This window comes from Lotus japonicus, chromosome 4 (genome assembly GCF_012489685.1).
Source record: "Lotus japonicus ecotype B-129 chromosome 4, LjGifu_v1.2".
NCBI classification, from domain to species: domain Eukaryota; kingdom Viridiplantae; phylum Streptophyta; class Magnoliopsida; order Fabales; family Fabaceae; genus Lotus; species Lotus japonicus.
This window is the reverse complement of record NC_080044.1, coordinates 33,680,384-33,692,773: the sequence shown is the minus strand read 5'-3', so window position 1 is coordinate 33,692,773 and position 12,390 is coordinate 33,680,384.

Here is a 12,390-nt window from a genome sequence, read left to right as displayed (position 1 = left end):
CTTCTGGTCAACCGCAATCCTTCCAACCTTCTCGTTGTTCAAAGGGTACTTGACCGCCAAGTGGGTTGTGGAGATCACAGCGCATAAGCGATTCAGAGTGTTTCGCCCAATGATTACGTTGTAGGAGGCTACCACCTGCAAAACTAGATACCTTGCCAGCAATACCTTCGCATCCTTGTCTACACCAAAAATTTTGTCAAGGTCCAGATACCCCCTTACCCAGAGTTGCTCGCCCGAAAAACCCACGAGGGTCCCCCTATAAGGGGTCAAGTCCTTATCTGTCAGCCCCAACTTTTCAAACGCATCGCCATAAATGATATCTGCTCAACTACCCTGGTCCATAAGCACTTGCCTGACGTTGAAGCTGTTAATTCTTACCATGACCACGATAGGATCGTCTTTATGGGTCTTGATCCCTTCGAAGTCTGCTGTCGATACAATGATGTTAGCGTGCTGGAAGCCAAAGGGAATTTCTTGAACTGAACTCACTGTTAATTCTTACCATGACCACGATAGGATCACCTTTATGGGTTTTGATCCCTTCGAAGTCTGATGTCGGTACAATGATGTCAGCGTGCTGGAAACCAAAGGGAATTTCTTGAACTGAACTCACTGCCCTTACGTGCCGCCTCCTCGCCGTCTGAGTGTCACTGCCACCTCCAAACCCTCTTGCAATCGTGTTGATGGTTCCGACCGGCGGTTCCATTTCCTTGTTAAAAGTCTCTTCCGCTCCCCGATTCCCTGTCGCCAAGGTCTCCTTTTGATCCTTCCCTGAAGCTTGTTGGCGATTTCCCTGTTGGGGATCCTCCTGTCGGCGGTCTCCCCGCTGGAAATTTCCCTGGTCATATTGCTTCAAACGCCCCGCCTTTATCATCTTCTTTCTCTCCCTTTTTGGGTGTAAAAATCATCAGTGTCGTGACCCATCGAGCGGTGGTACTCACACCACTTGGTTGTGTCAACACCGCCACGCGGCGGGTACGTTGCTTGCTCGGGCTTCCCAACCATGTGTGTAGCTCTCCCCACGTGCCCCAAAGGCCAATGAAACCAACATCACATACACTTCTTGAACTGACAAGACACTTTTTTGCCATGTACACGGCAGCCCACCTCCCCTATTGATAGCCGAAGAAAACACTCATTCAAAATCTTGTTCACCCCTTTTCGCCAGCTTTGTTTGCTGCAAATAGGCTAACTCTACCTTTTTCTAAATTATGATGCTTCTCTAATTTCTCTCTATTTAACCATGCGTCCAAGTCCAAGTCCTCTTCAATTGAAACTTAGTATCTTCATTTGTGGGTTGTAATTGACCCACCAGCCGCTAACTCGCTGCATGGATTACTCTCTCCTCATCCCTTTTTCTCCAATGCAACCAATCAGCTTATTATTTCTCTCTCACCACTTTCGCAGCTTGCTTCAAGTTCCTATCCTACAACCCATATATTTTTTCCTTTGCCTCGACATTCTTAATCCATAAAATGATGTTAAACAGTTCTTAATCTGAATTGCAAAGCAGGGAATGCGTTGCCTTAATATTATTGCACTATTAATAAATATGGTGTTTATTAAACAAAAATAATCAATTTTTAAATGAAAATTATTATATAAATAAATTAAACCAAATTATTGATGTCTTTTTAATATTAATTTATTGTATCTTGACCTTTTGATTAATTATTTGTGCTTACAACTACTGTGCTTGTATGAGATTTTCTTTATTCTTCCTCTTGTAACCAAAAAGTATGAGATTTTCTTTCTTACTACATTGTTGAAGGAATATGAAAATAATAAAATTATACTCAAAATTTGTTTCACTTTTGTAATTATGATTCATTTCATACAAAACTCCTTTATTATACATTTGAACTTCCGTACTTGTTTTCCATATTTATTAATCCAGTGATCATAGATAATTAAAGGATATGGACTTGAATCATGAATTACAACCGAGATGAATTACAATCGAGTTAAGAAGAAATTTAAATTGCAATGGCGCAAAAAAAAGCGCTTTCATGTTGTGCTAGGCGCTTGAAACACCATGCTACATTAGTGAACATCCCACTTTCCCTCTTTTTTCTTTACATTTCCACTCCCCTTCCTACCTCCCTTCAAAAACACAAGCCAAGATAATATGATACACAATGCAGTAAAATTTAACACTCAACAATGATCATGGACACTGCATATATGCATATAAATCAATGATGAATCTCAATAGCATCTCACTGCTCCTTTTTCTTGTTGTCCAACATTCAAATCCTCAAAACTCCAATCTCTTCTCATTCCACTGCTCCTTACCAATCTGGGTCCAACATTCCCTGCACTATTGGTCCGGCGATGATGTTCTTTCTTTATTTTGGACACAGCCCCGCCACCGGTCGCGGCCGCGCATTGAGGCGGTGATATATTCCCTGACCAGGTTCTACCAACTTTAATATTGGGCACTTTCCTACTAACCTTGATTTCCGTGAAGTACTCTCTTTCAGAATTTTCCCTTTGAAGAACCTGGCCACCGCAGGTAAGGCAATTCAGACTCATGATGATGATGGTGTTTTGCGTGAATATTCTGGATAATTAGTAATTTCATGCATATATTAATTAACCAATCAAGCACTTTCCCTTAAAAGGGCCATGTAGCTTGTGGTGGGAAGGTTGGTGGGTAGGGAATATAAGCTTATAAATCACAACAATGAAGGGGATGAAGAGGTTAGTTTGAGATGGCATGGTGGATTAGAAGAAAAGGATTTGAAACTGATTTGGTTTGCAACAACCTGTGTTGTTTGATATGTTCTGTATACCTTGATTTTCTATTCCGTGAAAAGAGCTAAGCCATTAATTCCTAATTTGGGATATATTTTGTTGTAACGTGCATTGTTGATGACGATGAACCCATTGACTGTGGCTGGCTTCTTAGAGGGAGTCATTATTTTCTCAACAATTTCCTCCGATCCAACGTTATGTGGTTCTTCATTTTTTTCCCTATGACCCTATATAATATCTATGCTTCAACTTTTTTTCCCATCATCATTATTATTATTATTATTATTATTATTATTATTATTATTATTATTAAACTACTGGAGGTCGCTAAGTGCGGTCACAATAGAGCGAGAAATTAATCTCACAGCTACTCGCGGTAGGAATACTTTGTTCAACCCTTTTTCTTACGTAAAAGTGGAACTTCATTGATATAGAAAATGCAAAATACCTGAACAAAATACAAGAGATAACACAAGACGGAACATCAACAACCCAAACAGTTTCTAATGAGAAACAAAATACTTACCTAAATCATGAGCTAATCTATTTATTTCCCTACGCGTATGGTGAAAAAAAATAGAACCGAAAGATAAAGTAAGCCAAAAAAAAAAACTAATAGTGGAAGAAGATACATAACTAATTTTATACTAGTAAGTAGCTCGTACAATGCACATTTTTTTTTAAATAATACTTTTGAAATATCATTAAAACATATATGAATATTAGGCCACATAAAATTAAAATTATATCATAAAGCATTTAAAGAAATTGAAATAAACAAAAATTTGTGCCTAACTTTATTAACTTCCTATAATAATCACAGTCTCACGTCAAAAAAACACAAAAAAAATAGTCACTTAAAAAGAAAATTAACTAAACATTACAAAACTTTTTTTTTTTGAAATTCATTACAAAAACTAAAGATTGGGTTATCTTTTTAGTTTTATTACTTTTAAAATAATAATTAATTCAAAATAAGGAGGAGGAGGAGGAGGATCTGTGTTTGATGATAGAGGGATGAATTTGATGAAAGAATGATTTGAGGGTAGGAGGTTTGACAATTTAAACAATTAATTAAATAGTTATTTATTCATTTATTTTCTTTAAAACAAATGCTAATGTGGCTTAATGAGAGAGTGGGTTATTGTAAGGAGTGTCTCATTGATCAGAATGAAGATTCTCTTTTTCCCTCCAGAATTTCCATGGTCAATTGTCTTCTTTTCCATACTGTGTACCTTGTTATCCCAGTTGAGAATCATATCCTCTTCTCCTTAACCACATCATTTAACTTCCACTTGCTAGATCTCATCATCCTCTCAACCACCTTATGTGCAACCCACTTTAATGTTGCATTTTTGTTATTAAAAACTTTCTCATAGGTATGAGCAGCAATCAGAGTCTGGATAGCAAGAGTCTGCTTTCCACCAACCTTACTTCACAAACACACATTTTCTTTTACACACTGCCCTAACTCTTTCATGGTCATTTTTTGGGAAAATAATTTTCCTACCATTAAGGATTGAATGCTCTCTAGCTGCATCTGTAAACTGCTGCAGTGATGTGAATTCCTATCCCACCTTTAATTTGAACTCTGCCCTCATATCTTCAGGTCAGTATTGCAGATTTTTCCTGACAGGTACATGAGTTTCATCACTATCATTATCTGACATACTATCCAAGTTCTCACTTTCCCAACCAGCTTCCATTTCATGATCACCATGAAATCCACCAATTTCCTCCTCCACATTATGTCCATCATTGTTACCATGTTCAGCATTTGCATACACATTAGAACTCCCATCAGCCATTTGCATACACATTAGAAATCCCATCGGAATCTTCAACTTCAAGATTTGGAACATGATTTGGAACCTCAGGTTGAACCTCAGCTTCAACTTCAGCTTGAACAAGATTTGGAACATGATTTGGCACCTTAGGTTGAACCTCTGCTTGAATCTCAGCTTCAACTTCGGCTTGTTGTTCTTCGTCACTAGAAACAACCAGTAAAACAGGAAGCATCTTCTGCTTTTAGCCAGTGCACATAATCCTTGATGACCTCCTGCTTGGCTTGGATGGAGCAGGCCTCTTTGTAGGTGAAGCAGCCTTTGAAGGAGCATGTCTCATTCCAGGTGAAGACCTCAATGAAGGAGTAGCCTTGGATGGAGCCTCACCTTGCTTCCTAGAAGGAGGCTTAAAAGGCATATTTGGTGGCTTAGTTTATGGTGTAGCCTTTGATGGCATACTTGAAGTTGCAACAACATGATTCTCCTTGTTTTGGACCTTGTTTGCTCCAGTATTGGCATCAAGGTACCTTAGCAATTTCAGTGGATTAGGGGGGAATTGTCAGCATTATGCTCCACAAAAAAATCCACATAATCCTTGTTGTTGATAACATATGTTCCAAGTGCCATTGCCTCTTCATCAGTGAGTACATGCCTAAACTGGTCAACAATAATATCATCGTGTGTCCTCCACCAGACTTTAAATTTTTCTTTTGTGTACCCCAACTCCTTCACAGTATCAAGGCACTCGAAATAACTCAACCTATCGATTTAAACACCAATCTTAGTGATCTTGACATCTCTGTATTGCCAGTGTAGCTCCCTTGCAAATACCCCATGGTGATGAACAAGCACACTGAAACTCATCCTACATAATGGTGATGAACAAGCATGATTAATTTCAAGAAAATTTCAAGCAACACTAAACCCAAATAGCATAATGTCGAACAAAAGAAACCCTAAAATAGAAACAAACATGTTCAAGTCGAAAATATAAACCAACAATAACAACACACTACTTGCAAATCGTCTTCAATGGTACCCCCTCTTCATTTCACTGGCAGCTTCTCAACAACAACAACAACCCTAACTTCAACAACCTTAACTTTCAAAGGATTCATAACAAACCTCATAAATGTTCTTCACCCTCGCCAATCTTCATCGTCTGGGAGCTTTTCGACCCTCAATTGTTCTTCGTCGCCTTCGAGCTTCCTTCTTCTTGTTCACAGTTCTTCGAAGCTTCGCAAATGACAAGGAGAGGGATGGGTTTCGGAAATGTGAGAATTAGAATGGATAAAATGTTGATTTTGTTGTTTTAGAGTTAATTAGAGATTTAGGTTATTTTAGTGATTTAGGGTTAATTTAGGGATTTAGGGTTAGATTATGCGTATTAGGGGTAATTCAGGGAATTAAGATATTTTTTAATTTAATTAAAAAAATAAATAAATAACACGTAGAACCTCATTAATTGACGTGGAAGTACACGTCGGATCCCAGCCCACACGTAAGCACGGTAGCCGGAGCTAAATCGGCGACAAGGATGGATTCAATTTATTTCTTGTAGTCTGAGGACAGTTTCCAGATAATTTTCTGACGAGGGACGAAAATCAAATCTCGCTTAAAGTTCAGGAACAATTTTCTGATTTAACCTTAGAAATAACTATTTCTCTCTATCTCTCTTTATATATATATATATAACTTAGATCCTATATCCATATATGAAGATATATATCATCATCCTCACACCTACGTTCATGTACTTGTTCATAAATATTGTCTCTGTGCAAAACCTATTTTCCTCGGCTATTTATCCTTGAACGGCGGATAATTGCCTCCTATCAGCGCATCCTTCAACTTCAATAGGCAAATTACAACTCATTATGAAATAGACAATATTTTGGTGCCAACAGATCCATACCTTAATAATATGAATAGTTGTTATATCTTAGAGCGCCGATACTTTAAGAAGACCGAGTCTTCAACTGACTAGGACAGAGAGGAATGAACGATAACATGATCTTGAAGGTGAGCTAGACTTGGACGTGAGTTGAGTTGTTTATGTCTTGTAACTAATGGCCAAGAATTATATGGTTCTTTCCCTTTGATTTCTTATGTTTTCTTTAGTTTTTCTTATCTTTTTAGTTCTTAATTAGAGTCTTTAGTTATATTTAATTCATTTTGTATTTTAGAGCCATCATTTTCATAATAGACTTTCTTGAGTTTTTAATTGCACTTTTAGTCCTTAGTATTGAGTCTTTTTTTGCATTATAGTTCTTGGTCTAGATGTTATAGCATTTGAGGGCATTTTGGGAAGGAATATTTTGTTAACCATAAGTTGAACTTTCATGGCTTAATGTGCATTAGAATAGTGTTTTATGGTTACAAAGATGGCTTGATGGTGTGTTTAGTGTGCAACCCTTATTAATGGTTCTTGAAGGAAGAATGTAGCATTGTCCATGGAATCTTTCTTGGTGAAGAATGGCAAAGGTTGATGATAATTAAGGACCAAGATATTTCAAAATTGAGAAATAAAAGGTGAAAGAGCTGTTGAAGATCTTGAAGTGCATTAAAGTGGGAATTGTGAGATAAAGAATGAAGTTGGTACGCATGTGCGTGCTAGGTCATTTGGTTGGAATTCTAGAGTGAGGATGCACGCATGTGCGTGCATATATGGCACGCAGTCCCAGGACAGTGCCTTGGCTTTTATGCATACAAGTGCGTGCAGAAGTGGGACGCACATGCGTGTTTGTTCGTCTGTTTTTGTCTATAAATTCAACTTTTGTAATTTAGTTTTATATCTTAGTTTTTATGAACAAAGTCTTATGAAGGGTGTCTTGGAGCTTTCTTAAGGCTTATTCTCATGTTAGATTATGTCTTTCTTAGCCATGCTTGGCTAACTTTCTTTTAGCACTTGGGGATATGAATCCTTTACTTTGTTATGTTTTAGTTTTTGAGTTTTTATGGAATAAAGGTTTTTTTCTATGAGTTCATATCCCTGTTTTAATATTAGCTTGAATGTAACCAAAAAAAAATATTAGCTTGAATGCATGCAAGTTGTTTAGCTTATTCTTTTCAAAAAAAAAATGAAAGTTTGGTTTAGAATAAGGGACCTGAGATTGGATTGATTAGTTGCTTGCGCCTTAGAAATGAGGGTGGGGGCTGGTAGTTGGTGGCCGGAAAATTAGAACTTCATCTTCAATTGAATTATTCATAAGTACCTAAGAAATTACACTAGTGAGATTTAATAGATAGTTTTATTTGACTAGATGAATTAACACTTAAAGAATTATGATCAACCATAGAATGAATACCATGAATTCCATATACTCTCTTTTACTTGAAACATAACTTGTTTTTGTTGGAGAAAATAGACAAATAACGTGAAAGAGTAGAGAGGGATTGAGGGAAAATATATTATTGACTTAATTAAAACTGAAAGCAATACATGTCTTATATAAAAGACCTAACTTACTAGAAGATAACTAAAAGATAACTTCTTATCATAATAACTAAATCAGTTATTATCTTTTATTCTAACCTCTATCTAATAGCACTATATCACTATCTATTAGCTAGATTTAATATTTGAATTAATATCCACAATACTCCCCCTTAATTCAAATACCCAAGAGATACTACACCTATCTCTTTCCTTAAGATCACAAATCTTTTAGTCTTCAAAGGTTTGGTGAAGATATCTGCCTTCTGCTCATCAGTGGGGCAGTACACCAGCTCTAGCTTCCCTCCATTCACTTGTTCACGCAGAAAGTGAAATCTGACTTCAATGTGCTTACTTCTTCCATGAGAAATTGGATTTTTAGCAAGACTAATTGTTGAGATGTTGTCAACCATCAGCTTCACTGGCATCTTAGTCACAAAACCCATTTCTCTTAACAGTTCTTCAAGCCAAACAGCTTGGCAGGCAGCAAAGGATCCTGCTATGTATTCAGCTTCACATGAGGAAAGAGCTATGAAAGGTAGCTTCTTTGAGGTCCAAGAGATTGGAGCTCCATGCAGCTGAAAAAAGTACCCAGAAGTACTTTTCCTGTCATCCAAGTCGCCACTATAATTAGAATCTGTGTAGCCAACCAGTTCCAGCTCATTTCCAAGCTTCTTCTGCCTTGGAAACAACATTCCATAATCTGTAGTACCCTGCAGATACCGCAAAATTCTTTTGGCAGTAGCCAAATGTGATTTCTTAGGTGCACACATGAACTTGCTGATGAGTCCCACACCATAGGAAATATCAGGCCTTGAGTTGAACAAAAATCTGAGTGAACTAACAAGTTGCTTGTACAAAGATGCATCAGCATCCCCTTCACCATCCCTCCTCAACTTGATATTCACTTCAGATGGAGTTGTTACTGGATGACAATTCCCCATGTTGAACCTCTTCAGTATGTCTTTGATGTACTTCTGCTGGTACATGAAAATTCCAGCTGCAGTATACTCGAATTGCATGCCCAGGAAGTAACTCAGCTTTCCTAAATCTGACATCTCAAATTCAGACTTCAGAATCTGCTTCAGCTCATCAAGTTCTTTAGGATCTGACCCAGTTATCAACAAATCATCTACATATAGGCAGATGAGTAGCAAACCAGTGTCTCCATGACTCTTTCTGACATATACACCATACTCCACAGAGCACCTATGAAACTTGAGCTGAAGGAGGAAACCATCAATTCTCTTATTCCATGCTCGTGGGGCCTGCTTCAAGCCATATAAGGCTTTGCTGAGCTTGAAAACCATGTTCTCTTTTCCTTTTATTTCAAATCCAGGAGGCTGACTCACATAAACCTCTTCTTCCAAAGGCCCATTCAGAAATGCAGATTTCACATCAAGCTCAAAAGTAGGCCAGTTTCTCGCACTAGCAATGGAAACCACTAGTCTTATGGTTTCTATCCTTGCCACCGGTGCGAAAACCTCAGAATAATCCAGCCCAGGTTTCTAAAGAAAACCTCTAGCCACAAGCCTTGCCTTGTGCCTAGCAATAGAACCATCAGGATTCAACTTTTTTTTGAACACCCATTTAACCCCAATTTTGTGCTTATTTGGAGGTAAATGGACTAGAGACCAAGTTTTATTTTTCTCAATTGCTTTCAACTCATCAATCATAGCAGCCTTCCAAACTGGTTTCGCAAGAGCTTCATCCAGATGCAATGGCTCAGCGTCAGCCATCAAAGCAAAGTGAATCAGATCGCCTTCATCATTAACTGCATGGTCAGGAACTGTCTGATACTCACTATATCTTTCAGGCCTATTCCTCTGCCTTTGAGGTCTTGGAACATGGTCTGCAGAACCATCTGAATCAGTCTGATCATCATGTGGTAAAGCCTCATAATTAGTTTGGTGGACATGTGATAAAGGTGCAGAATTACTATCCCCATTACTTTCAGCACTCCCTGTTGAATTCATTGTTGTGACCATAAGCATTATAGGATCTTCATCAGAATCTTCCTTTGTTGCATAAGCTTCCTTGTCTGCATTCTTCTGCTGTTTTGGTTTACCGGTGCGACACTCATAGGAGTAGTGTCCCATCTTGTGACACTTGTAGCATTCAACATTCTTCTTATCAGTCTTCCTCTGGTTGCCACCATTCTTTGGAGATTAACCCCTTCTTTTGGACGATTCTGGCTTGTCAAAATTATCTTGAGACCACTTTGACTTGTTGCCAAACTTTCATTTGCATGTCCACTTTTTCTTTTTGGCATCATGATTGTCCAGACCAACCTTCAAAGCTTGTTCTGCAACTTTCACGGAATTACGATCAGCAAGGCGCGTCTCATGTGCTTCCAATGAACTCTGCAACTCTTCTATCTTCATGATGTCCACATCTTTAGATTCCTCAATTGCCACTACGATGTAGTCAAATTTGGGAGCCAAGGACCGCATGATTTTCTCTATCACCATCACATCAGTGATCTTTTCTCCATAGCCCTTCATTAAATTGACAGTGGTTAAGATCTTGGTGAAGTATTCACCAACCTTTTCATTCTCCTCCATCTGAAGACCTTCATACTGCCTTCGAAGAGTTTGCAACTTTATCTTCTTTACCTTGTCACTGCCACTATGAGCTTTCTGCAGAATGTCCCACATCTTCTTTGATGAAGATGCATTTGCTATTTTCTCAAAATGCGTATCATCCACGCATTGATGAATGAGAAACATCGCCTTACAATCCTTCTTCTTCATATCGTTATGAAGAGTCTTATGTTCTTCAGTCATGTCTTGGGTTAGTGGTTGAAACCCATTCTCTATAACATCAAGAACATCTTGAAACCCAAATAGAACTTTCATCTGAGAATTCCATCGATCCCAATTCTTATCAGTTAGAATTGGGAGATTTACTCCCGGCAGATTGTTACTTGCCATCGTGAGGGTTTCGGTTTCTTGATCAAAATCGAGATTCACAGCGTGTAGGGAAGGAACCTCTGAAACTCGCAACTTCCACTAATTTCAGAATCGCAGAATTACAATTCTGATGAAGGACGAGACTCGCAAAATCGCACTTCAACAAAACCGAGCCAAACAGATTTGAAACACACAGTTTCACAGCAACCCTAAACCACCAAACCTATCACAGGCCTCGACACTTGCAGCTTCGATCAGAGGTTGTGTTTGGCTTCGTTTAAACAAGATTGAAACACGCAGCTTCAATCTTCACGACCCGCAGGTCCAAGAATCGGAACGTGCTCTGATACCAAGTTGTTGGAGAAAATAGAGAAATAACGTGAAAGAGTAGAGAGGGATTAAGGGAAAATATATTATTGACTTAATTAAAACTGAAAGCAATACATGTCTTATATAAAAGACCTAACTTACTAGAATATAACTAAAAGATAAATTCTTATCATAATAACTAAATCAGTTATTATCTTTTATTCTAGCCTCTATCTAATAGCACTACATCACTATCTATTAGCTAGATTTAATATTTGAATTAATATCCACAATAGTTTTGCTGAAACTAAACCCAAGTGCTAGTCTTTATACATAATCTTGCTTCTGAAACTAGTTCATCTACCAATCAAATATACATTGCTTTTTAAATTCTTGTGCTCTAAATAACTCTCTTGTTGTGTGAATTGGTATTTTCCACAAACCATGTGGTTCGACAATCTTTTACATTACTCCAAGTGTACCGTATACTTACGGATAGCGTACCAATAACCATTGGGGTTAGCTAAAATCCCCCTATAAATAAGGGATAGCGTCATTTGTAACAACACAGTACGTGTTGGAGGTGAGGTGAGTAGTTTATGCCTTATAACTTTTGTAATTAGGTAGAGTTCGCCCTAGCTAATTAGGGGACAGTGTCATTTGTAAAAAAAAAACAATGAACGAACATCAATCAATACAAATAACGACATACTTCAAAATTTTCCATTGTTTCTTTTACATAACTTTTACTCCTACCTTTTAGCCTTTATTTACTTTGTAGCTTTAAATTTTAAATTTCTTATTTTATTTTTAAGTCATTTATTTATTTCTCTAACCATTTTTCTTATATCTTAGTTTTTTTTAGGGAAAATTACACTCACCTCCCCTCAAGTTTACCCACATGACACACACACCCCCTCTCTTAAAAAAAACACTAACCTCCCTTTACCCTAAACGTCGTTCACTTCGGTTAAATCAAAAAAATAAGAAACTAAATTGTTACCCATTTCTCCTTGTCTTTCGTTCACAACTCAAAGGAGACTGAATCGTTCCTGTGCAAAGTCATCAACCTTTTGTACTCCTCAATGTTTGTTACCCTCTTGGCTTATTTTTGTTCTCAATCGCATGCCTTCTTTGACACAATTTTTTTGGTTGTAAAATACATATCAGGTGAGTGATTAAAAATGGAGAA